Consider the following 22,815-nt stretch of genomic DNA (forward strand, 5'->3'; position numbering starts at 1 on the left):
TTTCTGACCGGTAAGAGGTGGAAAATTCATGGTAATCAATCTACCGGGGCTTGAATCTTTCATGCGAGGCACATCTAATTCTTGGCAGTTTGTCTGGATGAGGGAAACGATACCACCAAATATCGTTTGATAGAAACATGATTAAATGGACTGTTTCCTGACATTTCCTGATGAAAACATCGTATTTTAGCTCAGACATGAATATTTCAATAAGGGAGAACTAGACTGTTAGTAAACTTGGCTCATTGAGGACATTCCCCATTTGAAGATTTTTTGATCTGGGTTCAGCTTTTTTAGAGTGGGCCATCTTATACAACTTTTGATGCCTCAGCTAAATATTGTCAGATTTGAAAGAGGCTATCACACGCATGTGTGTGAGAGTTAGAATTGTCGGTTTAAAAACGCAGTCCCCGTGATGTAACTGTACATGCAATTTACAATGCGATCAGTGGCGAACTGACCCTCTGCCTCTTCTCAAATACAGCAAAATCAAATGCGAGGTCAGTGTTAATACAAAAAAAATCACTCGTGCCGGTCACTAGAGTTCTCCTTTTGTTTTATTTCTTCAACCATGCACGTGTGTTAGACAAGCTCTTTTCGATGCCTTTCACAATAAAAAAAGTGTAAAAATTTAACTTGGAACTCTGAGTTAAACTTCCCTCCTACACACACACACACACACACACACACACACACACTTAGTATTAGTCTAATCCTCATAAAATTTCTAGTTGGGGCCCTGACATCCTGGTGACACCACGAGTCATGAAAATAATAAGAACTGGAAATCAGCAGGTATGAGGGAAAGCTGAAGGCATTGGCGTCATTTAACCTAGAGAAGACAAGGACCCGGTTGATTTAATAATGGTCTCCCAGTTTATGGAGGGTTATTATGCAGAAGATGGTGTCCAGCTGTTTTTCATTTCTAGTGAAGACAGAAAAAAAATAACTCGAGAGGCTGGAATTGCATCGGGGGAGATCGGGGCGAGAGCTGAAGAAGCAGGGCCTGGCTGAAGGGTTATGAGACTTTGGAATGAACAACCAAGGAAGATTATGAAATCCCCATCTTTGGAATTCTGAAATTAATGGGATCTGCGCGGCCCAGCGTGGTAGAACGGGTTGGTTATCTGCCGGCTAGCCAGCGAGGGCCAGCCGAGCGGAGGGTGTCTGTAGGCCAAGGCCCCTGGTCATCAACAGCCTGCAGCCGGGATCCCAGTGCGGGGAGCCAGGAGCCTGGGGCCTGGTGACAGAGCCCTTCTCTGTGTGCTGGGGTGAGCTGATGCTTCACGTTCCTTTCGGCTCAAATGGCTCCAGAGTCGTTTAGGATCTCTCTGCCTGCCATTGGCCACCCTGAAATAGGGAAAGAATTTGAAACAAACCCTCCAGGACATGCAGGCCCAGGATGCATTTGCAGCGCTCGGGATACACGGTCACCAGGCAGCTCACAGAGGCGACCGAAAAGTATCAGGGCAGCGGGAATCCCGTGGAGAAGAGATGTGGGAAATCAGAAGATCTGGATAGTCAGCTTAACTCCTTTCTTGCTCTTTTTAAAATATTTTTTTGACACAGAAGCTAAATGTACTTGATGACCAGATTTCTCTCTCTCCCCCGCCCCTCTTCCTCTCACGTTTCCCCTTCCTCTCTCGAGTTCTTTCAAACTTTCTTTACTTAAAAACAAAATATTTAAAGTATGACAATTAGGTCTCGTGGATGCTGAGAGGCAAACCCAGGGAATTTGAGGAAGGCAATCGAGGGGTTTTTTTTGTTGTTGTTAAAAAAATAAAAGCCTAGAGCTTTGCTTCACTTAGAAAGGATACTCTTACTCGTGTCTGTTTTAAATATATTTTTTAAGGTGATGAAACATCCCAGGGAACAGAGCTGTATGTGAAGAGATTTGTGTGGAAAGGAGGATTTTAAAAACTTTTTTTTTTCATCTTCCCAGAGCAGCCCAACCTCATACTTCAAAGGAACTGAGCAGAACTTCTACCTAAGGGAAGCCTTGCCTCCCCCAGCGGGCTTGGTTTCCATACCATGGTTTTTCTGGAAATGTCCTCTTTCCATACACTACCTCTGAGTCACGCCTCATTGAGAGTGATGATTATGATCTCCTCTGGACGTTCAGTTGCTGCTGAGAATCGGGAGGATATTTTGAGCCCTGGAATTTGGGCTCTGCCACATGTTTGGATTAACAACCAGTTAAACCTTGCAAGGGCAATATTTTTCTATGCAGTTAGTTTTTATACCAAACAAGGTTTGTAGTAATTGGATGCCCTACTTGAGCAAAACTGTTTACCAGAAAATAAATCACTCCTGGCATTAAGAAAACACAAGGGCAGGGATTCGCCAGCACAGCATCATCCCGTTCATTTCTCATAAACCTAGCCCCAAACATGTGCATTCTCATCTATGATGACTTATGCTTTGAATTGTGGTCTCTTTATTTCCATGCCCATTATAATGCTTACCTAAACATTTCCCTCTGTTTAGCTGCAGTGCTTCTGGTAATGACTTCTATTTGGCTGCTGGGAAGCATTTGCCAGCTTTTAGCAAGCCCCTCGGAAAAGAGAGAGACAGAGAGATTGGAAGGGGGGAAGGAGGGAAAATAGAAGAAAAGAGGCACATTTTTTTTTCATAATTGGCCGCTGAATTATGGAGAACTGAAGCTTGCAGCAACTTCAGGCTCATCGAAGTTAGCTCTGTGATTTGTGGATGCGGAGTGTGGGAGCGTGCTTGCTCTAGGGGCCGTAAGAGGCAAAAAGGTGGAGTGTGAACTCAGGCCCTCTAACACCTGTTGACCTTTGCCCTGTACTTCTGCGCTCCAGTAGTCCTCTTTTTCTCTGGACATCGTGGATGCCTAAAAAGGAGGCTACGAAACCAAGATGATAGGCCATGTTGTCTCGGGAAGAGACTGGAATAAGGCTAACGTTAGAGGACATCCATCACGGTAGCCAAGAGAGTCAGTGAGTTGCAGGGACAGGACCACAAGCTGATGACGTGTAGGCGAACCTCCACGAATGGTCTTGCCCAGTTGCTGGCAGTCACTTAACACCAGTTAAAGCCACGTTGGAAGAGGCTATTAGTAATGCACATGTCAGGAGAAAACAGGAAAATGGTCCAAATATATGAGGTTTTCAGACTTAGAGACATTTGTTGAAATTCGTATAGAAAATGGAAGAACAGCTACCCCCCCCCCCCCCGCCCCCAAGTAATGATTTATTTGTTTTAACTGACCTCCATCAGAACTGGTAGCTCTAATCATTCGGAATGAATCTAATTGGCTTACCGCCAACGGGAATATCTGATGCAAGTCAATTCTGCTCCTAAACCGTAAGTGCTGTGAAAGGGAAAAAGCACCCCAAAAGTAATCCAAAAGATTTAGAATTAGCTCCCTTCATTGTTTTAGTCGGACTTTGGCATCTTGGAATATTTCGGGAGCCTGCACAGCTAATGTGTATTTTTGACAATGGGGGCAAACTCGTGGCTTTTGAGAATCCAAAAATGAGTTGCTGAGCATGAGAAGATTTTAGTCATTAATGAAGTAAACATATTTTTTCTTCCAAGTAGACTTTTTCCTTCACTTTAACTGGGTACTGTCATTTGCAGAGAGGCTGGGGTCATGAACGTGGCTTCAAGGGAATCCCCCTGCTTCACTTATCTCAATGATAAAGTCATTCACATGGAACCACACGGAACTTGGATTCTAGTGTTGAAACCGCTTCTTCAGGCCTGATTTGCATACGCTAGAAGTATCTTGAGAGCTGGGACAAAATTATTGAACCAACCACATTGTCTAGCACTTTTCTTTGCAAGTACTAGGAAATAAATACACTTTGGAGGAAGGAATCCGTGAATGAATGAATGAATGAATGAATGAATGAATGTCAGAAGTCATTTCACCGTAGAATAGATAGATGTTCCTACTCATATAACAGCAGTGACTGTTGGGTCCTTGCCACGTGCACTGCAGTGTGAGAGGCACAGAGTGAGACATACAGACGCGGTATAGCAGCCAAGGCTCCTGCCCCAAAATAGCTTACACACTACACAGGGCACAGCCACAATTTGCAGTCTTTTCCTCTGGGCGACATCATGGATCCAGCCAGCTGTGGGGTCACCATCTTCCCCAGCGGCCCCTACCACCGTAGAGGCTAGAGTTCCTACCTTTTTTTCCCTGTGAAGCCTTAACTCCCCCTCTTCTCCCTGCCCTGGAACCCGCTTCCTATACCAAGGCAACCGGCAGAAGGACCTGTGCTGGTGATGTGATACCTCATCTACTTGACATCTACTTCACCGACTTCAACTCCTTGACTTCATCATCTTCCGAATACTGCTGGGGGGAAAACAAGTGAAATTTTGCAGTGTTTGTAAGTCAGAATGGCCCGCTATTGATACTCTCACAAGATGCAATCAAATTTTGGCATATTTGTACAAAGTGGATAATCCATAAGCTTTTGGAAGTATTGTAGATTTTTCCAAGAAGTCCTTCCTCTAGGACTCTCTCTCAGCCAGGCAGGCCCGGTGTCGGGGGATGATGTTTTGGATGGACTGCGCTTCTGGGAGGTGAGCGTTGATGAGGTTTTGTTAATTGCAGCGGAGGAACCCTAAAGTGGAGGCATGCTTTGAAAAGTAGTTAAAAAAAATGCCCTTTGTTTGCCAAACAATCTGATTGGGATAAATACAGCATAAGAATTTCAAAGTAAACACAACTATATGAAAAGATCTAATAGCTCAACATGACGTGATCCCTGCAACCACAATGTAGAGCTGCTTTTATTATTTCAGTCAAGATTCTTCTGGACTTTTTTTTTCCACATGGGTAATACTTTAAAAATGGAAATATTCTCAGGAAGTTTGAGGGGAAACTATTAATCACTCATAATTTACTGGGGATTAATTTATATCAAATGCTTTCAGAACTGGAAGTGACTTTAGAAATATTTTAGACCAGTTCTCAACCAAGGGTGATTTTAGCCTCCCAGGGGACATTTGGTAACGTCTGGAGACCTGTTTGGTCGTCACAGCTTAGGGGCCCTCCTGGAATCCAGTGGGCAGAGGCCAGGGACGCTGCTAAACATCCAACAGTGCATAGGGCCATCCCCACAACAGAGAATAATTGGCCTCAAATATCAGTAGTATGACTTGGTGAGAGAGCTTGTTTTCAACCAACTCCCTTCCTTTTGGAGTGAGATGCCCAGAGCTTGAAGATGATTTGCAAAGTCACTCAGCCAACCAGTGACGGGAGGAGGGGTGTCAACCTTGTCCCCTGTTCCGTGCTCAAGGCTCATTTCACTGCAATGGAATAAAAGGCTTTCCTCCTGATATCTTATTGAGACCAGCAGTGTGAGTTGAGAAAATACAAATTTTGATAGCTAATGGAGGATTCAGGAAAACGTGAGAGGATAATTCTCCACCAGAGATCTGGGAGGAAAGATAGATACAAGTAGTGGGAGGTGAGAGTCTGCAAGCAAGAGAAACGAAACAGCCAGAGAGCCATAGTGGGGGTGACGGAAACCAATTGTAGAAGAGGCACAAAAGGAGCAGTGGGGACACATCCCCCCAAATATTGCTTGCTTAGCAGTTTAATATGGATATTTCTAGGGTGACTAACTTGTCCCAGTTTGCCTGGGACTGTCCTGGTTTTAAGACTGAGAGTCCCATGTTCTGGGAACCCCCTCCGTTCTGGGCAAACCAAGTGTGTTGAGTTTCCCATTCCTTCACATGAACAGATTTGATCAAAGTTTTTCTACCAAATTGCATATCTGGACAATTTCAGGGAAGGGCACATGAGACCTCTTCTGTACATTTTTGCAACTTCCTACGAATATATAATTATTTCAAAATAAAAATTTTTAAGTAGTTTATTGAATGTGATCTGAGTGAATCACTAACCTTCTCTCAACCGAGACTCCAGGGCACTTTTACGGGACCTGATGGGACAGCCAGAGTAGAAAGTCATAGGATGTCACAACCACTGTGGGCACCAATTTCATAGGTAGTAAGGGTACCATGTGGTCACGGGACAAATGGTGTGGTTGCCATTTAGGCATGGTCAAAGGGTTACTTAATCTTGAAGTAGTCCAGATCTTTCTGTGGTGGTAAATAGTGCAGTTTAGGGTATATGCAAAGCAGAATGATTTATATAAGAAAAAAAATTGTAGGGGAAACTTCCACTGAGACCATTGCTCATTCATTCATTCATTCATTCATTCTAGTGCCACACACTCTGCTAAGTGGTGAGGAATAAAAGTTGGGTGGGAACTCTTCTTGTCCCTTGAAAGGTTTTTTAGCTTGGGGCTGAAAGAAAGGTATTGAGCAAAAATGTCCATTTTAACTTTAACAATGTAAAATGTGCTTCTTTCATAAAAGGGAGAAGGGAACATTCGTTGAACACCTTCTACGTTCAAGTTACTGTGTTCGAGTTAGACAGCTCAGTATCTTCAGGCAGATAAAACCGGACTTTCCAGAGGAACCTGGGGTTTTCAGTGTTTGGACATCTTTAAAAGAACATTTGAATGCAATGGAATATTCATTTTTTAAAAATAATTTTTAGTGCTTATTTATTTATTTTTGAGAGAGATAGAGAGTGAGAGGGGGAGGAGTGGAGAAAGTGGAAGACAGAGAACTCCAAGCAGGCTCTGCACGGTCAATGTAGACACCAACGAGAGGCCTGAACGTGTGAATCGTGAGATCATCACCGGAGCCGAAATTAAGAGTCGGTCACTTAACCAACTGAGCCACCCAGGTACCCCTGGAATATCCCTTTTTTAAAGAGGAACATCCACAAGTAAAAATTGGCCTCATGGGCCTGGGAATCTGAGCATTGGGTAGAAGTGTTTGACCAGAAATTTCTCAATCCATCCCAAATTTCTTATCTCTTTAGGTTAAATCCTGGAAAAAATGTATATAATTATCTGAAAATTTTCTAATTTTCAAGGGCACATGACTCTTCCACATGGGAAGGGAAGGTACTATTTTACAGGGTTTGTTGTCAGCCTTGCTCCTGTCTCTTAGATGAATTCTCTTTTAGCTGCAAATGAATGTTACTGTATGTTTTACCAAAAGCAGAAGAAAAGTACAGTGGGCACTCGGCCATATCAGGTGGGTCAGGAGACAAAGGAAACAGAAGGAAAAAGGAGAAGGAAGAAGGAAAGCACAATATGCTAAAACAGAAACTGGAAGTCATGGAGGCAAACCATGGACTCTTCTCTTCATTCAGAATTGCTCATGGTTAGGAAGTCGGAGCAGCCATCTTGTTTTTAGGTGAGTCCCTCTCTAGGTTTCTGTCTTTGGCCTTCAGCAAAGACATTACTGGAAGAATCCCTGGGGGGAAGCTTTTAAAAGAATACCTACCCTCAAGCCCCACCTCCAGAGATTCTGATACAATTGGTCTTATATAGGACTTAAGCATTAGTATATCCTCCAAGGTCCCGGGGTAGAGTCATAACTGAGAACCAGTATTTAGCATAAACTGCTAATTTTTATGGATGGAGAAATCAAGTCCCAGAGACATTAGACAACTGAGAGAGGTTCACACGGCTAGACACAGAGGTGGATCTAGAACTCAAGCCTCCCGCTTCCCATGTGATAATTTTCCACTACTGCATTTCGAATGCCTCACATATGAAGAATAAGTCCCTAATGCACTTCTGTTTTTAAAAACACCTAACATGGTACCGAGCACAAAGCAGCACTTAATAAATATTTGCTGAATGAAGGAACATGGCACATGTTTAATTTTCTCCCCCACACCCACCAGAAGTATTACAATAACATGTTCTTAGACACTAAAGTGAAATGGAATGACTTTCACGTTGAGTCCCTTTCTTAGGGTTCAGTACCTTTTTGTGACTCAATCTACGAGCCTGTGATTGAGTGGATCATAGAATTCAAGGGGATTTCCATTAAAGTAATGAAGTAGCAGTTGGCTTTTCAGCTTCAAATTCTTTCCCTTGTTAAAGAAAGTGAAACATTATCTTGAGTAGGGTCGGCTATTTAAATCCCGCTGAATGGATTTTCAATAGAAGTGATTGAAAAAAAACATTTTTAATTTTTTGGAGGAATTTGTTCCATTCTGTCTTGTGTTTCATTATAAACAGGTTTTTTTTTTTTTTAAGCAGAAATTATTCTTCGTGCCATAAATGTGTGGTGAATGCCTCCCAACCATATTTCCACACAGACCACAAGTCTTTGCCAATTTTTTTTTGTATGTAGAGCCCCCACTGATGATGGCTCAGAACTGAAACCCGATCTAATGCTACTAAACTCCTGGATTGAGAAGAGTCTTAAAATCAACTTTGGCGGTTTAGACAGAAATTAGCCCAGAGCCTCTGGTTTCTCTCTTTTACTAGAATTGTTGATGATGCAAGACAAAGCCTACTGAATATCGGACAGTAAGCCTTTGAGGGCAGGGATCAGCTCTCTTCTCCTCACTTTGATATCCTTCACACATGGAGAGCTCTCTAAACCATGCATTCTCAGTGGAGATGAGAGCACCCTCCAGGGTGATTCTTGGGGGAAGGGCGTAAGAAAAACCTTAGAAATGGTTTATGGCCCTTCAAAGGGCCACAGTGCGTAAGCAGATACACAGTATATCTGTGGCATTAAATTTTCATGGGGAGATTGGGTGAAAAAGATCTAAAGGCTCCTTAAGGGAGTCATAATTTTAAAAAAAGTTTGAGGGGCCCCTGGGTAGCTCAGTCGGTTGGGCATCCGACTTCAGTTCAGGTCATGATCTCACTGTTGGTGGGTTCTAGCCCCGTGTCAGGGGCTCTGCGCTGATAGCTCAGAGTCTGGAGTCTGCTTGGGATTCTGTCTCCCTCTCTCTCTGCACCTCCTCCCTCGCACTCTGTCTCTCTGTCGCTTGAAAATAAATAAAGGTTTGAAAAAAAAAGTTTGAGAAACACTGCTCTAAACATATTTATTGACTGAGTGTAATGTATGGCTGGGGATGGTGTTTCATGGCTCCATCTTGGACAAGTAACCTAAGCAAAGATTCCTGTATCTGGAGACTTAGCCAACTGCCATAATATTTTGACTTTGGTTTCAATTATACTCCACATGTCCCACTGTCCTTGTGGTTTGAGATTCAATGTGAAGCCACGGGCACCAGGGAGGACTCTTTGGTCCTTCACCAATTTGAGTGCGAAAGTGAAAGAATTCCATCATGGAAAAATCGGAAGGGAATGAAACTGGTACCACAAAAGTAGCAAGGAACAAGACAAAGCTATTTCATGGGGAATGACCCACAAACTGTCTCTTACAGAGCGTCCATTCAGCTATGACTCTGCCACTTACCCAATTTTTTTAAGACACAAATCTCAGTTTCCTCCTCTCTGGAATGGGGACAATAGTAGGTGTCATCCCCACCTCAGAGTGTTCTGGTCGATCAAATGGGATCACATATGTGGACACACAGTCTAACCTGTAAGTTGTTAATTTTAGCATATTGTTATTTTCCCGATGATTGAAATATTATTTCCCTAGACTATGAGGACGCAAGCAAGGATTTGAAAGAATAAGATCTTTCCATGCCAGTGAAAGATCCATTTCAGGCCCTGGAAGACTTTGCATGACGTGCCGCATGCCACGTGCCCCTACTTGGATGCAAAAAGAGCTGGAAGGTGAGGCCTCAGACCAAGCACTTACTTTCCAGAAGCGAATTTGTACAATTGAAGGGCGCCACAAGGAAGACAGCTAACAGGCTGTGCCATGAAAGAAAACCACTTAAAACTATACCTAAATGTTAATTATCCATAGCACAAGCATACAAGAAGTTAAACCATCTTAGAATGGTACCTTCAAAAGTGGTTCCAGTTCTGCATCTTGACCCCCATTTCTGTCCTTGGGTCTCTTTCTCTTTGCAAGAACACCTCCTTCTTCCTACTTTCATTGTGCGTATTTTACCGTTAGGGCAAGTGCCCTTCTATCTGTAGGAGTTTCTTTAACCATAGATTCCACCCCTTTACCCTACAGGAGTTTTCCCCTATATTGGAGTTTATTCAGTCTGGAATAATCTGCCATCTTGGGAGATTCCTGGGGAGAATGTAGGACAGTAGGGCATTCCATGGAAGCCTTTGACATTCTAAGACCTTCAAACAAATCCACTGGGAGGGGAACACAATGGTTCCGGTCCCTGTAGAGCTTTCTACACCAAGGTAAGGGGCAGTTACACTTTCTTATCTTTCCACTTTTCTGGAGTATTATTGAAACAGATACACACGTATACCCACATACAGAGGAATCTTCTGAAGACAAAGATCACTTTCCAGAAAAAATTCCAGTTTCAACCCACAGAAAGGGACAGAAACCCTTTTTTAACGGCACCACCATGGTAAGCTGCTTTGGTAAACTGCTTCTCTCATAGTAGAGTTCATGATTCAAGTATTAAAACAGAGTAGTGTTGGTTGGTCATTTGTTTTTCACTCATCTTTGACTTTAAAAAAAAAGTTTATTTATTTATTTTGAGAGGGACAGAGAGAGTGTGAGTGGCAGAGGGGCTGAGAGAGAGAGAGAGAGAGAGAGAGAGAGAGAGAGAATCCCAATCAGGCTCCACAATGTCAGCTCAGAACTTGATGTGGGGTTTGAACCTGAGATTGTGACCTGAGCCGAAATCAAAAAGTCAGATGCTTGACCAACTGAGCCACCCAGGCGCCCCTCCTCTTTGATTTTTAAAAGTACGCTTAAACTTTGGGAGAATAAGAAATATGAAGCATTGTATTTATCATTTGCAATAGTTTAAATTCCCAGACAAATGCTATTCCTCACCCCCAACCCTGTGGGGAGTAAGACTAGTTTCATTCTTCCACTCAAGACTTATTTTCACTTCCTTCCAGCCTGCTTTCATTTGTGCTTCAATGCCTTTGCCTACTGTGTCCCCCTGACTAGCAATGCCCTTTGAATGATTTTTTTCATCTTTCAAGATCCAACTCACTCTGTGCCACTTTCCCTGGCTTCTCTGGCCCATGCTGGCCTATTTCTCTGACCTTCTACTATGTTCCACAAAGTTGAATAAATAATTGCTTTACATGTTTTTTCCTCTGTTGCCAAGGTTGTATTTGCCGGTACGCGGAGTAAGTGCTTTATACATATTTATTGTCTGGATGAATCTCACTTGATGGCTGGAAGTGAGAGAACATTCTTGGGTAATTGATGAGAACTGGTGTTTCTTCAGACTCTCTGGGAACAAGGAAATTAGCCTATGACTTCATTCTCACAGGCTGGGCCACCTTGAGCCACTTACCTAACTTCTGTAAGTCTCAGTTTGGGTATAAAAAGGAGATAATGGAAAAATGACCACTTTGTCCATTTTTTGGAAGAATGAGGAATAAGATAGGAAAAGTGGCTAGTGCAGCGCCTGGCATATAGCAGGTGTTCAATCAATAGTAGCTGTCATCAAGAGTGTTGTTATTGTCGTTATGGTAATTCTCCGCATTATCCGATACAGTTCTGGGCATGTTGATTGACCATTTAGTCCTGAACAATGAGGCTGTTCAAATGTCCTGTAGTATCCTTCACTGGTCTGTTCTCTATGATTTGCTCAGGGTGCAAGAGACCTGTTGAGGAAAATAAGCTGGAAGATTCAGTAGAAGTGCTGTATCCAACTATCATAGCCAAGCTACGTAAAAAATGAAAACTTTCCCACTGAATTTCCTGGACTGGCATGAGGTGGGTGTCGTACCCACACCTTAGTTCAGACTACGTGAGGAGTGTGATAAACCAGAACTCTGAATAGTGGCTTTCATGAAGCGGCTCAGATAAAAATCTTACTATTCAATTTTTTATTTACAACTTAGAAATTCTAGATTGGTTGACGTTGGCTCCATACTTTAAACCAACTGATGGGAAGAAAAATCTGTTATTGATTTACTGGCCTTCTTTTTTTTTTCCCTCTTGCCTCTGAGCACTGATGAAAAGTCTCTCCAAAACAAGTATTGGGGGCCTCACAGTCCTCAGGGAACTGAGGGAGGAGGTGTGGGGTGGGCGGCATTTGCATCTCATTGCTGGCTTCGAGGGTTGTGTCCCTTCTTCAAACGTTTCGCTCTGGCAAGCCACTCTTCTTCCCCCATCCTCAGGGAAGCTCTTGCCCAGCAGAGTGGCCCATAAGCAGGAATCAGCAGACCTGGATTCGGTTCCAACAGGGCTCCCTCGACAGCCCCTCCCATGAGCTATACACATCTCAGTAGACGTCTTTCCTGGACAGTCTCCTACCTTTGCCACTCTGTCCCCCGAGGGGAGGGTCTAGAGGTGGAAGAGTTCCATCAGGTAGGTAAAGTTCCAGGGGGGGAAGACAGACTTTGATCCAGCCATAGAGGAAGCCTCATACTCTGCGTTAGGGCTAAATCTGAAATTGGACACAGCGCACACACACGCACACACACGCACACACACGCTAATGATGGGGAGCCGAGTGCCAGGTGCCATGCTAGGTGCCATCTTACATATTCTTCATAACAATCCTGGATAGTGGAACTTACTACCTTGAATAAGGCTCAGAGAGCCCAGGCGTCTCCCCCAACATCACATGGCAGCGCCCTGTCCCTTGCCCTGCCCGTTTTTCAAAAAAGCCGGCCTTAGACCAGGCCCAGCATCACTCCCGCCATATCTGATTCGATAAGGAGTTGCAGAGCCCATAAGATTCAAGGGGAGGGACGTGAACTTCGCCTCTCCGTGGGGGAGATGACAGTAAATGTAGGGTCCTATGTAGTTTCACCGGGTCTCCAGAAAAACTTGTTCCAAGGGAGTTCTGGGGGCGCTGAGTTTTTTACTGTACTTCATTTTCATGTTGTACCTTGCGCTTTTCAGAACATCTCAGGGACTATTTACTTCATTTGATTCTCTTCTCTATTTTTTTTTTAAGTTTACTTATTTATTCTGAGAGAGACAGAGACAGCGCGAGTGGGGGAGGGGCAGAGAGCAGGAGAGAGAGAATCCCAAACAGGGGCCGCACCACCAGTGCGGAGCCTGATGCAAGGCTCAAACTCACGAACCATGAGACCATGACCTGAACTGAAACCAAGAGTCGGTTACTTAACTGACTGAACCACCCAGGTGCCCCTCATTTGATTCTCTTTTCTAAACAGAGCAGCTGGAGAGATTCTTTTTAAGAGTCAAGTCAGATTATGTCATACGTCTGCTGAAAATCTTCCAGTGGTTTCCATCCTACTCAGAGTCAGAGTCAAAGGCCTTACAAGGTCCTAATCCATCTGGTCCCATTTTCTTAGGACCTCAGACTTACTACACCCCCCACCCTCATCCCTTCCATTGCTCTGGCCTTGCTGTTTTTTAATGTGCAGGCTCACTCACCTTTGCCTCAGGGCCTTTGCACCACCTGGAATACTCTTCCCCCAAATGTTCTCTGGGGTCCCTTCTTTGCATCCTTTGGGCCTAAGTCTCAATAGCCGCCTCTTAGACATGCCCTCCCTGGTCTCTCTTCAGCACTCCTCATTCTCCTTCACGTCTGACTATTTTGCCAAGACACTTATCACCGTTAGAAATTCTACATGTTTAGTTTACTCATTTATTTATCTGCTTCCCCCCGTGGAGTTCTAGGGAGAGAGAGATTTTTACCCAGTTTGTTTACAACTGCACCGCCCCCCACTTCCCAGGGACTACCACAAGGCCTGCCCCTGAGCGATGGTCCATAAATATTTAAATTCAATATGAAATATTGAATAAAAGTATGAATTCTTGCAGCAATGATCTTTTCTAGTCAAGGTAAGTATTGTGCTCTCAGCTTTACAGACGAAGAAACAAGCCCACGAGTTTCCGTGACTGGTCTGAGGTCACGCAGATGGTGGTAGAACTGTCTAGAACCAGGTGCCATGACCCCTAGCCCCAGGTCTTTTGGGCAATAAATTGCTGAGTTCCCATGTGGCTATTTCCATGCAGGGATGTGAACGACTCTGATATGGGTTCAGATACACAGACACGCAGGCTCCCACTGCAGTGAGAAGAGGGTACCACACGACTATCATTTCCTGGACAGAGAAATATGCATCTCTGCCCGCTGGGTTCAGAGCAGTAGTAATTACGAGAGTCTGGAAGGAAGTGAGAAAAACATCAGGGACATTTAACAACCTTCACTGACCTGCAAATTATTATTTACAGTAACACAGAGCATTTCCTCTGCGGAGGCGAAGACACAGAACATATTATGCCTTTTTTTTTTTTTTTTTTTTTTTTTAACATATAAGCCTGAATCCCCATAGCACGCTCCGGAAGCAGACAAAGAACAGAAAAGAGTGAGTGGACAGGTCAGGATGGACTTAGCCTTAGGGGATGAAAGGAACGAATTCTCGCCATCCTTTTTATTAAATTCCTCCCAGAAACTCCCTGAATTTGATATTAAAACAATCTGAGAATCGCATTGTAAACTCTTCAGAGTCTGGGTCGGGCCTTACTGTTCGTGCATCTCCTGTTGGTTGAGCGTACTGCTTTGTGACAGAAGGTCCGGAGAAGTGTGTCCAAATTGACTGCCAGGGCCAGGGCTGGAAGAGGCTTTGATTCGAGGCTCTTCCAACCTTGGCCCCCGGGGCACCCACCATCCCTGGCCTGGGCCTACCAGAGCTCTCCGCCTCTGCCGACAGGGAGCTCATTACCAACTAGAGCAGTCCTTGGTTCTTATTATACTTCTCAGGCTGAACTCCTGTCTGCCTCCTGTGAGGCCCACCCTTCGGCTCTAGTTCTGGGCTCGGGGGTGAGAGAGACCAAGTTAACGTCAGGTAAGCACTTGCACGTGTTAACGAACATGTTCTCAGTGTCTCACAGGCTCTAAAAGGCAGAACTTGGCAGCTAGGAGTTCTTGAAAGCAGGAGTTCTCTGAAAGTCCTCCTGTGTGTGTGTGTGCGTGTGTGTGTGTGTGTGTGTGTGTGTTACGGGGTGGGGACTGGGTTTCTAGCGTGATGGTGCAGAGCATGACGTTGGAGTCAAGATGCCTGGGGTCTGCTCCTGGCTCTGTCACACAGCTGTGTGGTTCGGGTATGGCACTTAGCCTTTCTGTGCCTCAGTTTCTCCATCTGTAGAATGGAAGTAATAATGACAGCTTCATAGGGTTGTTGTGAAGCTCAAGTGAGCTAATGTCTGTGAAGTGCCTACCTAGCCCATCGTTAGCCCTTCTATGCTGTCCACACACGCCCGCTCATGCTCGCGTGCTCTCTCTCTCTCTCTCTCTCAAAAATAAACAAACATTTAAAAAAAATGTTTAAATAAATAAATAAACGTGACAGCCTCTACCTCTCGACTCGTGACAAAGCCTGCACACCAGAATGAATTTCTGGATTCAATTTAGTCAGAATTAGCGCGAAATCACATAAAATAAGAAGAAAATGGTAGCCATGTACCAAATGTTGGATGGGTTAGAAAAGAACCATGAAGAAAGGAAGCTGACACTCCGAGGGCCAGCTGTGGCCCGGGCCTGTGTGAGGCCATCCGCCTGCCCCCTCCTTCCACAGCCCTTGGGGTGGTGGTCAGAATCTCCCTGTTGTTAACGATGAGCAGTGAGCAGCTCAAAGTGCCCCGCTTTGAATCGAGAATCCCAACCCTAGTCAGTCTGCATCTGGTGGGGGGGGGGGGGGGGGGCGGAGAGAAGCCTTCAGGATGTGGCGGGAATTTGGAGTGGGGGGGGGGGCAGGAGATCTGGTTTCTTATCACAAGTATTGGGGCAGGCTGGCTCCTGTTTCTTCACAGGTCAAGTGGGCATCGGAATATCCGCTTTACATTTCTCCCAGGGTTTGTAAGGTTGCTTTTGATCATTTGATTCATTTATGTGTAATATTTATTTATAGGCACAAGAACAAAACCAGAACTACCAAGGGCTGTTGGAGTGGGGGGGGGGGGGGTGTCTATTTCTCAGGCCCCAGCTGTGAGCCCGTGCCCCGGATGTGACTCCCTAACTATGTCGGTATTTAGTTTTGGCGATTTCTACTACAAACTTAGATAATTCCCTTATACAGCTGTGTCTTGAACGTGTTTAAATTGCATCCGTTCTCCCTCTGCTATGACAGGGATTTTAGCACAATTACGCTCTCTCTCCTTTCCTCTGTGTTTTCGTACCTAAGACCGTTGTCTTCATAATCTCCTGGTCACCTTCATAGTTTTAAATAATGTACCTAAATCTTCATGTTGTGATTCCTCAGCTGTTAAGTAGTACCTGTCGACTTACCGGTAGAACAGAAATGCCACAGAAACGCCTGCCCCTTTGGCTCCTTGCCACCTCCCAGGGCCCAGGACCTTCCCAGCACAGGTAGGCACTAGCTTGCTATTTGCTGCATGGACGACTGTAACCTGAGCCAGAAGCACACCTGCGCTGCCTTCCCCTCCCCCACCTTCCCCACTTCCTTCTCTGAACTGTAGTATTCACTTTAGTTTTTCAGGGTTTTTACGATTTATATTCTAGGTCTTCCAAGTTTCATCTGTAGGTTGGTTGGAAAACCTGAAAAACAGGGACTCCAGGGTGGCTCAGTCAGTTGGGCGTCAGACTCTTGGTTTTGGCTCAGGTCATAATCTCACGGTTTGTGGGTTCGAGCCCCCCATCGCGCTGTGCACTAACAGCGGGAAGCCTGCTTGGGATTTCTCCTTCTGCCTCTCCCCCACTTGCGCTGTCCCTCTCTCTCTCTCAAAGTAAGTAAATAAACTTAAAAAAAAAAAAAGAGAGAGAAATTCTGAAAAGCAATACACAGGGTATAAAATACTGTGATTATAAAAATATTATATATTGCAGAACCAAGGAATATAACCACATCTGCATCACTTAACAAGGGGACCTTGGGCAGGGGATGTTCCAGAAGCCAAGGCCAAGTGGATTTTTTTTTTTTTTTTTTTTTTTACCCAAGCAAATGCCGTCACAGCCAGTTGCTGTCCATGGAGGTAGGTTGGGGGCTGTAATACTCAGAAAGGCTTTTAACGGTGACCCCACAGCCTATCCCTTTTCTTCATAGCTATGGTTCTGACTTGGGGGTCTCCCCAGGGCTTTTCTGGAAAGGGCACCTCCTTCCCCAGGCTAGTTCTCTCTTCCTCTATGTGTTTGTGGGGTGTAGATTATTCCACTCAACTTTATCCGTCAATATGACCTCATCCTCTTTGTGTTCTAGGCGTTTGTGAAATTTTCTGGATTGCTGCTGGGATCTTTCCATGCTTGATATGGATTTATTCTTTTGCATGTATTTACTGTTATTTCAATAAGATTTGGGAAGAAGGAGAGGTAAAGTAGGCCCAAGGTACGCTTTTGACCTTCAGCATTTATTTTGAAAATTTTGAAATGAACACATATTTCTTCAGTGAATAACCAGGAGACCTTCTGGTTCAGGTGAGGAGGCTTGTCATGAGTGGGTGTTTGATGGGGTCAGAGAACCAACACTTACATCCTAACAAACAGTGCCAATTTCATGTCCTTATAGATAAAAGAATACTTTCACCGGGACTACCTTGACAAGTTCATGTGTCCACGAGATGAGAATAGAGAAAAAAGTACAGGAACAAGTTCCAGCGATGAGAAAAAGAATGACAGAAGCATTCCATAATATATCTTAAGGCAGCAATAATTTGTGTGTCTGGAGACACGCTTTGCAGGGAAAAGAATCAAGACTCACTGAGGTAATGTCACGTAACAGAAAGCGTGGGGTTGGTGGCAAGCAGACGGAAGTCTGCAACCTCGTTGTGTCTTATAGATCTTCTGCAAAGTGGGTACAGTAAAATCTGCTCGGCAAGGATTGAGCAAAGCGACACATGGGAGGTACTCAGCATAGTGTGGGTTCTTTGGGACTGGTAATCCCCATGAGGCCGGGGGAATGGACTAGAAGAAAGTTGAAAGATTTTTATAACAGCTCTGTTGGGTTTACTGCAGCCATTGCTGTATCTTTATTGTCTTTCTGTCTGTTTTTGTCTGTTTTTCTCCCTGTCTCTTCTCCTCTCCCACCCCAGTCCTCAGCGCTAGTAAAATCTTTAAGCATCCTTTGAAAGAAAATTGCATGGTATCAGTCACAGGAATGTGCTACCATTTCACGGTGGCCATCCGCAGCTCTCTCCCAGGACCCCAGATGGAGAATCCCAGCCGGGCAGGAGAGCCTTTGGTGGAGGGGGAGTGGTGTTTCCTGGACGCTCTTTTGCCCTCTCAGCCATTTCCCTTAAGATGAAATGATCCCCTAGTTATGGGACAAATTTAGCCCCTATCCCTCCATGGCCAGGGGCTGTGGCAATATTCCACTGACTCCTCCTCACTGGATTTTGGAAGTGTAGGCTGGAAAATCACTGTCAGGTTCTGAGGGCAGCACATTATGGAATAATCAGGACTTCGCACAGGATGATGTTAAAAGTGCTTTCTTTCTTCCCCAACACTACTTTCAGAGATGCTTGGTCAGATCGTTCTTCACTGCTTGGGGGCCGGCAACAGTGCACAGATCCACATGACCTCCCGGAAACCGGGCAAGTCCTTACTCCACCAGAGTCAGACTAGACCTCTTGGTCCCATCAGCCTCTCGTCTATAGACATTTTTCCTCGTGGTAAAGCAGCCCACCATGAGCTCCCCAAACACTCCCTGAGGTCAAGCCTCTCCCCCAGTGAGGGATTAGAAGCACCAACCTCACTGGCTGTGTGACTTTGAGCAGGTTACCTAACCTCTCTGGGCCTCCTTTCCCCCAGCTCCAAAGCGGAGTTAACAATAGAACCTACCTCAGAGGGCTGGGATGGGAATTCCGCGCGTTAGTTTATCCATGAAAAGCCTTAAGACAGTGGTTCTCAACTTTGGTGTGCTCAGAATCCCCTGGAGGGCTTGTTAAAACACAGATTGCTGGCTCCCAGCCCAGCACGTCCCTTTAGTTTGCATTTCTAACTAGTTCCCAGGTGATGCCTACGCTGCCTGACCGAGAACCGCCCCCAACCCCCCCGCCCCATTTTAGAACAACGCCTGACCTGGGACAAGCGCTGTATGATTTATTTGTTACTTGTTATTTACCTGAAAGATTTAAAAAAGGAATGCCACGGTACCTTTGGAATACATGGCCTGATTAGGTAGTCCTTTTAGAAGATTCGGGATATCAAGGGGATTAGCTAGCCCTCCTATTGAGCTGGAAGGGCTGTAGGAAGATTAGGAGATGGTGGGGACCGGAGATGAGACGGGCAGCCTGGATGCAGTTCAGTATCCAGGAGCCCCGTGGGCCTCCCCCTGCCGCTGAATTTATGGGTAAAACAGAAGGCAGGCGCTGGGGAGCCAGATGAGGCCTGCCTTGCCTCACTTTCCAAGTATTTGGGGCTCAGGGTGGTACCAGGGGCTGTGGGAAATCATGACACTAAAGACTGGGCCGCGGCCTTCGGCGATCTCAGTTGCAGAGCTCCCCCTCCTCCACACCAAACAGTAAATAGCCACTGGGGGCGTGTAAGGTGAACACGATGTCCCCTGTGTACTAGCCTTACGGCCTTGGGGAAGATGCTCTCGCTGGCTGAGCCTCAGTGATCTCATGTATCCTCCCAGGGTCCCTGTGACGATAGGAAGCGCGGTAGAGCCCCGTGAGAGCGGGGACCTGTCTGTGCTTTGCACCGCGGCATCTCTGCTCCCGGCTGGTCCCCCCCACATGACAGGTGTGCCCTACTCTTGGTAGAAAGGGTGCTCTGCTGAGTAAAGCACTCGCGGCATCTGGCTGGTGGCGTCTGGGCACGGGCAGCTGTCCTTGTGACTTCGTGAGGACTGGCCTAATCGGGGGAGACGACTGGAAGATGTGGCAAGCTCTCCAGACCTGGAGGGATGGCAGGGAAGAGGAGAACGGAGGACGGAGGAAGGAGGGTATTTCAGATGGGGCTGAGGGCATAAGGCAAGGGGCGTTCCAAGAAGGGGCGTTCATCTCCCCACAACTGCCTGTCCATGAAAAAAACAAGAGGCAAAGAGTGCAGGTCAGTTTCTTCTTGTTTGCCTTCTAACTGACAGAGCATTCTGATAGAGACCAACCTGGGCATAAAAGAACATTCTTCATGTTCTCTGATCATACCAGAGTGTCCTAGGTCAGTGCGTGCACAGGAGGCGTTCCACAATCTGTCTTCAGCTTAACCTTCCAACCGCATATCCATTTCGTCCCATCCAGGACTGTGGTGGCCCCCTAAACCCGGAAAACTCCTATTCATCCTTCAGGACCCAGCCACTGCCTCCTTCTTACGCAGGCCTCAGAAGAGGAGGTCGCTTCTGTTGCATTTCCCCAGCCTCCGGTCTGGAAGGAGAAACACAATTCAGCAAAGCTCCCTTCTCCGGCTCGGGCCCCACCTGTCACTAGGGGAGCCTCAGCCGTCCGACCTTCCACCGCTTCCTTCTGTAGTTTTCCTGAAAGTCTCCAGAAGGTGTCATCTGTGTGCTCTCCTGTGGGCAGCTGTTTATCTCCAGCATGGCATTTGTCAGTGCCCTTCTCCGCGGAGGGGGAGCAGGCTGCGGGGTCCCCCGACCCCCAGCCGGGGGGGGGGGGTGCCAGTGGTGTAACTGAGGCCACAGCACAGCGCCGCCTCCCGCTGCTGCGTGCTGAAAGCCGTGCTTGCTTTCCCGCAATCACGTGGTCTGGCTCCCAGATCCGTGCTGCAGAACAACTCCGAAATGGGGACAATGAGAGTCTAAGAATACAGACGGGCTATGAATAGCTCCCGCTCACCACGCCTTTCCTGTGCACGAGGAAGGGCGCTATAAACCCTTCTGTGGAATCCACGTTGTAATCCCCGCGCTGAACCCTGGATTGTTGCTAGTGAGGACCGCAACCCCCAGAGGCTCAGGGAGATTCAGTAGCTTGCTTCGGTGTTCACAGCTGGTAACGGGCAGCTAGGAGTTTAAACCCGGGTCAGCTTGGCTCCAGAGTCCAGAACCTTCATGTCCCTGCCTTGGTATGCACACCAGCTCCCATGAGACGGAGCGATGCCCTCCTCAATGCTTCCCAGTTCCCTTGGCAGTCCATCGGCTGGAAGGCTCTATCTTACCCCACAGCAACGCCTGGAAGGCTCTATCTTACCCCACAGCAGCGCCTGGCTCTTAGTACAAGTTCAACAACGATTAAATGAGTGAAGAAACAAATAACTAGAGTCTTAGTCTCACCTGACACTCCCACCCCCAACTGATGGGCCTGGGGAAGGTCTCCATATCTATCCTTCCTCAACTTTCACCAATCAGGGCAATAATATTGCTTGGATGGGGTTCTTATAAAGCAGGCTGAGACGCCAACGCCTAGGAAACAGAGCTCCAGTCTCAAAGGGGTCAATGGCAACAACGTACCAGCCTCACTGGGTTTGGCCCCCCACCTGCTCACACAGGCCTCAGTCCTCTGCAGAGCCCTGCCCAGTCCTTTTGGGAATCCTGGGAGAGTATGTCACGTGTGCCAGCAGTGGTCACCATGCGGTATCTTCCGCTTCCCTCCTTTCCCTCTCAAGGCCCTCGCGATGATGTCCTCTCTGGGCATGGCCCCCTAGGCCACCTCACCCTGCACCTGCACCCGCCACAGGACTATTGTCCACCATGGTCAGGGCCATCTCCTCTGAGAGTGGCCAGCCCTCACGGTGCCAGAGCCACTCTGTGTCCTGCTTAGACGTGAAAGGGCTGCTACCCTGATCCGTGTCACACATTCCATCCTCTGGGGCTTGACCAGGTGATGATATGAGTGCCCCATGACTTACCAGGTCCTTTAGAAATCCTCTCCTCCAGGGGCGCCTGGGTAACACAGTCGGTTGAGCGTCCGACTTCGGCTCAGGTCATGATCTCACGGTTCGTGAGTTCGAGCCCCGCATCGGGCTCTGTGCTGATGGCTCGGAACCTGGAGCCTGCTTCGGATTCTGTGTCTCCCACTCTCTCTGCCCTTCCGCCGCTCACACTCTGACTCTCTCTGTCTCTCAAAAAAAAAAAAAATTAATAAATAAACATTAAAACATTTTTTTAAAAGACAGAAAGAAATCCTCTCCTCCAGCTTCACATGGCAGCCCATCCCCACAGTGCCCGGACGCATGCGTGGAACCGGGGGGTATGTGTGCACGCGCGTGCACTCTTGGGACTCCATGCTGTCCCCCACCCCACCCCCTGCCTTGTTCCCCACACTACACGCCAGGCTGCTCCTTAGACTTCTTTCCCCATGACGCTAATCAAACCCTGAGTATAGCTGTTTGCTAGTCTTGGTTCCTCACCCTCCTCCCCACTCATCAGGCAAATCCAGCCACATATGGATTCATTTTAAGGATTATGTGGGACCCCCCCCCCCACTCCCCACCATCCCTTAGCTACAGACTTAAGAAGACCAGCTCCTCAGTCCAGACGTCAGGTGAGCCAGCCTACTGGGGGAGGTGAAGGGTGGATTGAGCTTTATCAACAAGTCTGGCATTTCCAGATTTAAGGCTTGGATTTACTATGAAGCTGATGAGGGCTTAGGTTTCAGGACCTCCCTCCCCGATTTGCATGGGAGAGGCCCCGGTGCTCGTGTGTCTTTATAAAATTGGCAAAAGTATGCTATTTTAAGGCAGTCGGTTAATTGCTGGTTCTTTTTCCTTCCCCATCTTCCCTCCTGCACCTCCCTTCCTGTCAGGTGACATTAGAGTGGCCATGGACATCTTGGAGGGTCTGGGTAAAAGGCTATTAGGCTGGGGATACAGGAGTTCGGTTTCCTTGGGTTATGTTAGCATGGTCTGTCGCCATCCCCCTGCGTGGCTGGGTTACTGCAAACCCTCCCAGTGTAGGAAAGGCAGAGATACTCCTGCTACCGAAGGGGGAGACTTGCCTCACATCACGGCCCAAAGATGTAGTCTCAGAGTCATCTCTCACTGTGACTGTGTCCCAAGGCACCTGGCGCTGGTAGTCGGAGACAGCAAAGTAGAGG

General features: G+C 46.6%; 1 long non-coding RNA gene across 1 annotated transcript; it reads left to right on the forward strand.

The window, feature by feature from the left end:
• The first annotated feature begins 10,083 nt into the window (after positions 1–10,083).
• LOC132667134 (uncharacterized) lies at positions 10,084–21,814 on the forward strand. Its single transcript, XR_009604987.3, has 5 exons — positions 10,084–10,154; positions 16,134–16,240; positions 17,088–17,302; positions 17,394–17,589; positions 20,068–21,814. It is a non-coding gene; the product is annotated as an uncharacterized LOC132667134 (long non-coding RNA).
• Positions 21,815–22,815: the final 1,001 nt, after the last annotated feature.

Source organism: Panthera onca, chromosome B2 (genome assembly GCF_046562875.1).
Source record: "Panthera onca isolate mPanOnc1 chromosome B2, mPanOnc1 haplotype 2, whole genome shotgun sequence".
Taxonomy (NCBI): Eukaryota; Metazoa; Chordata; class Mammalia; order Carnivora; family Felidae; genus Panthera; species Panthera onca.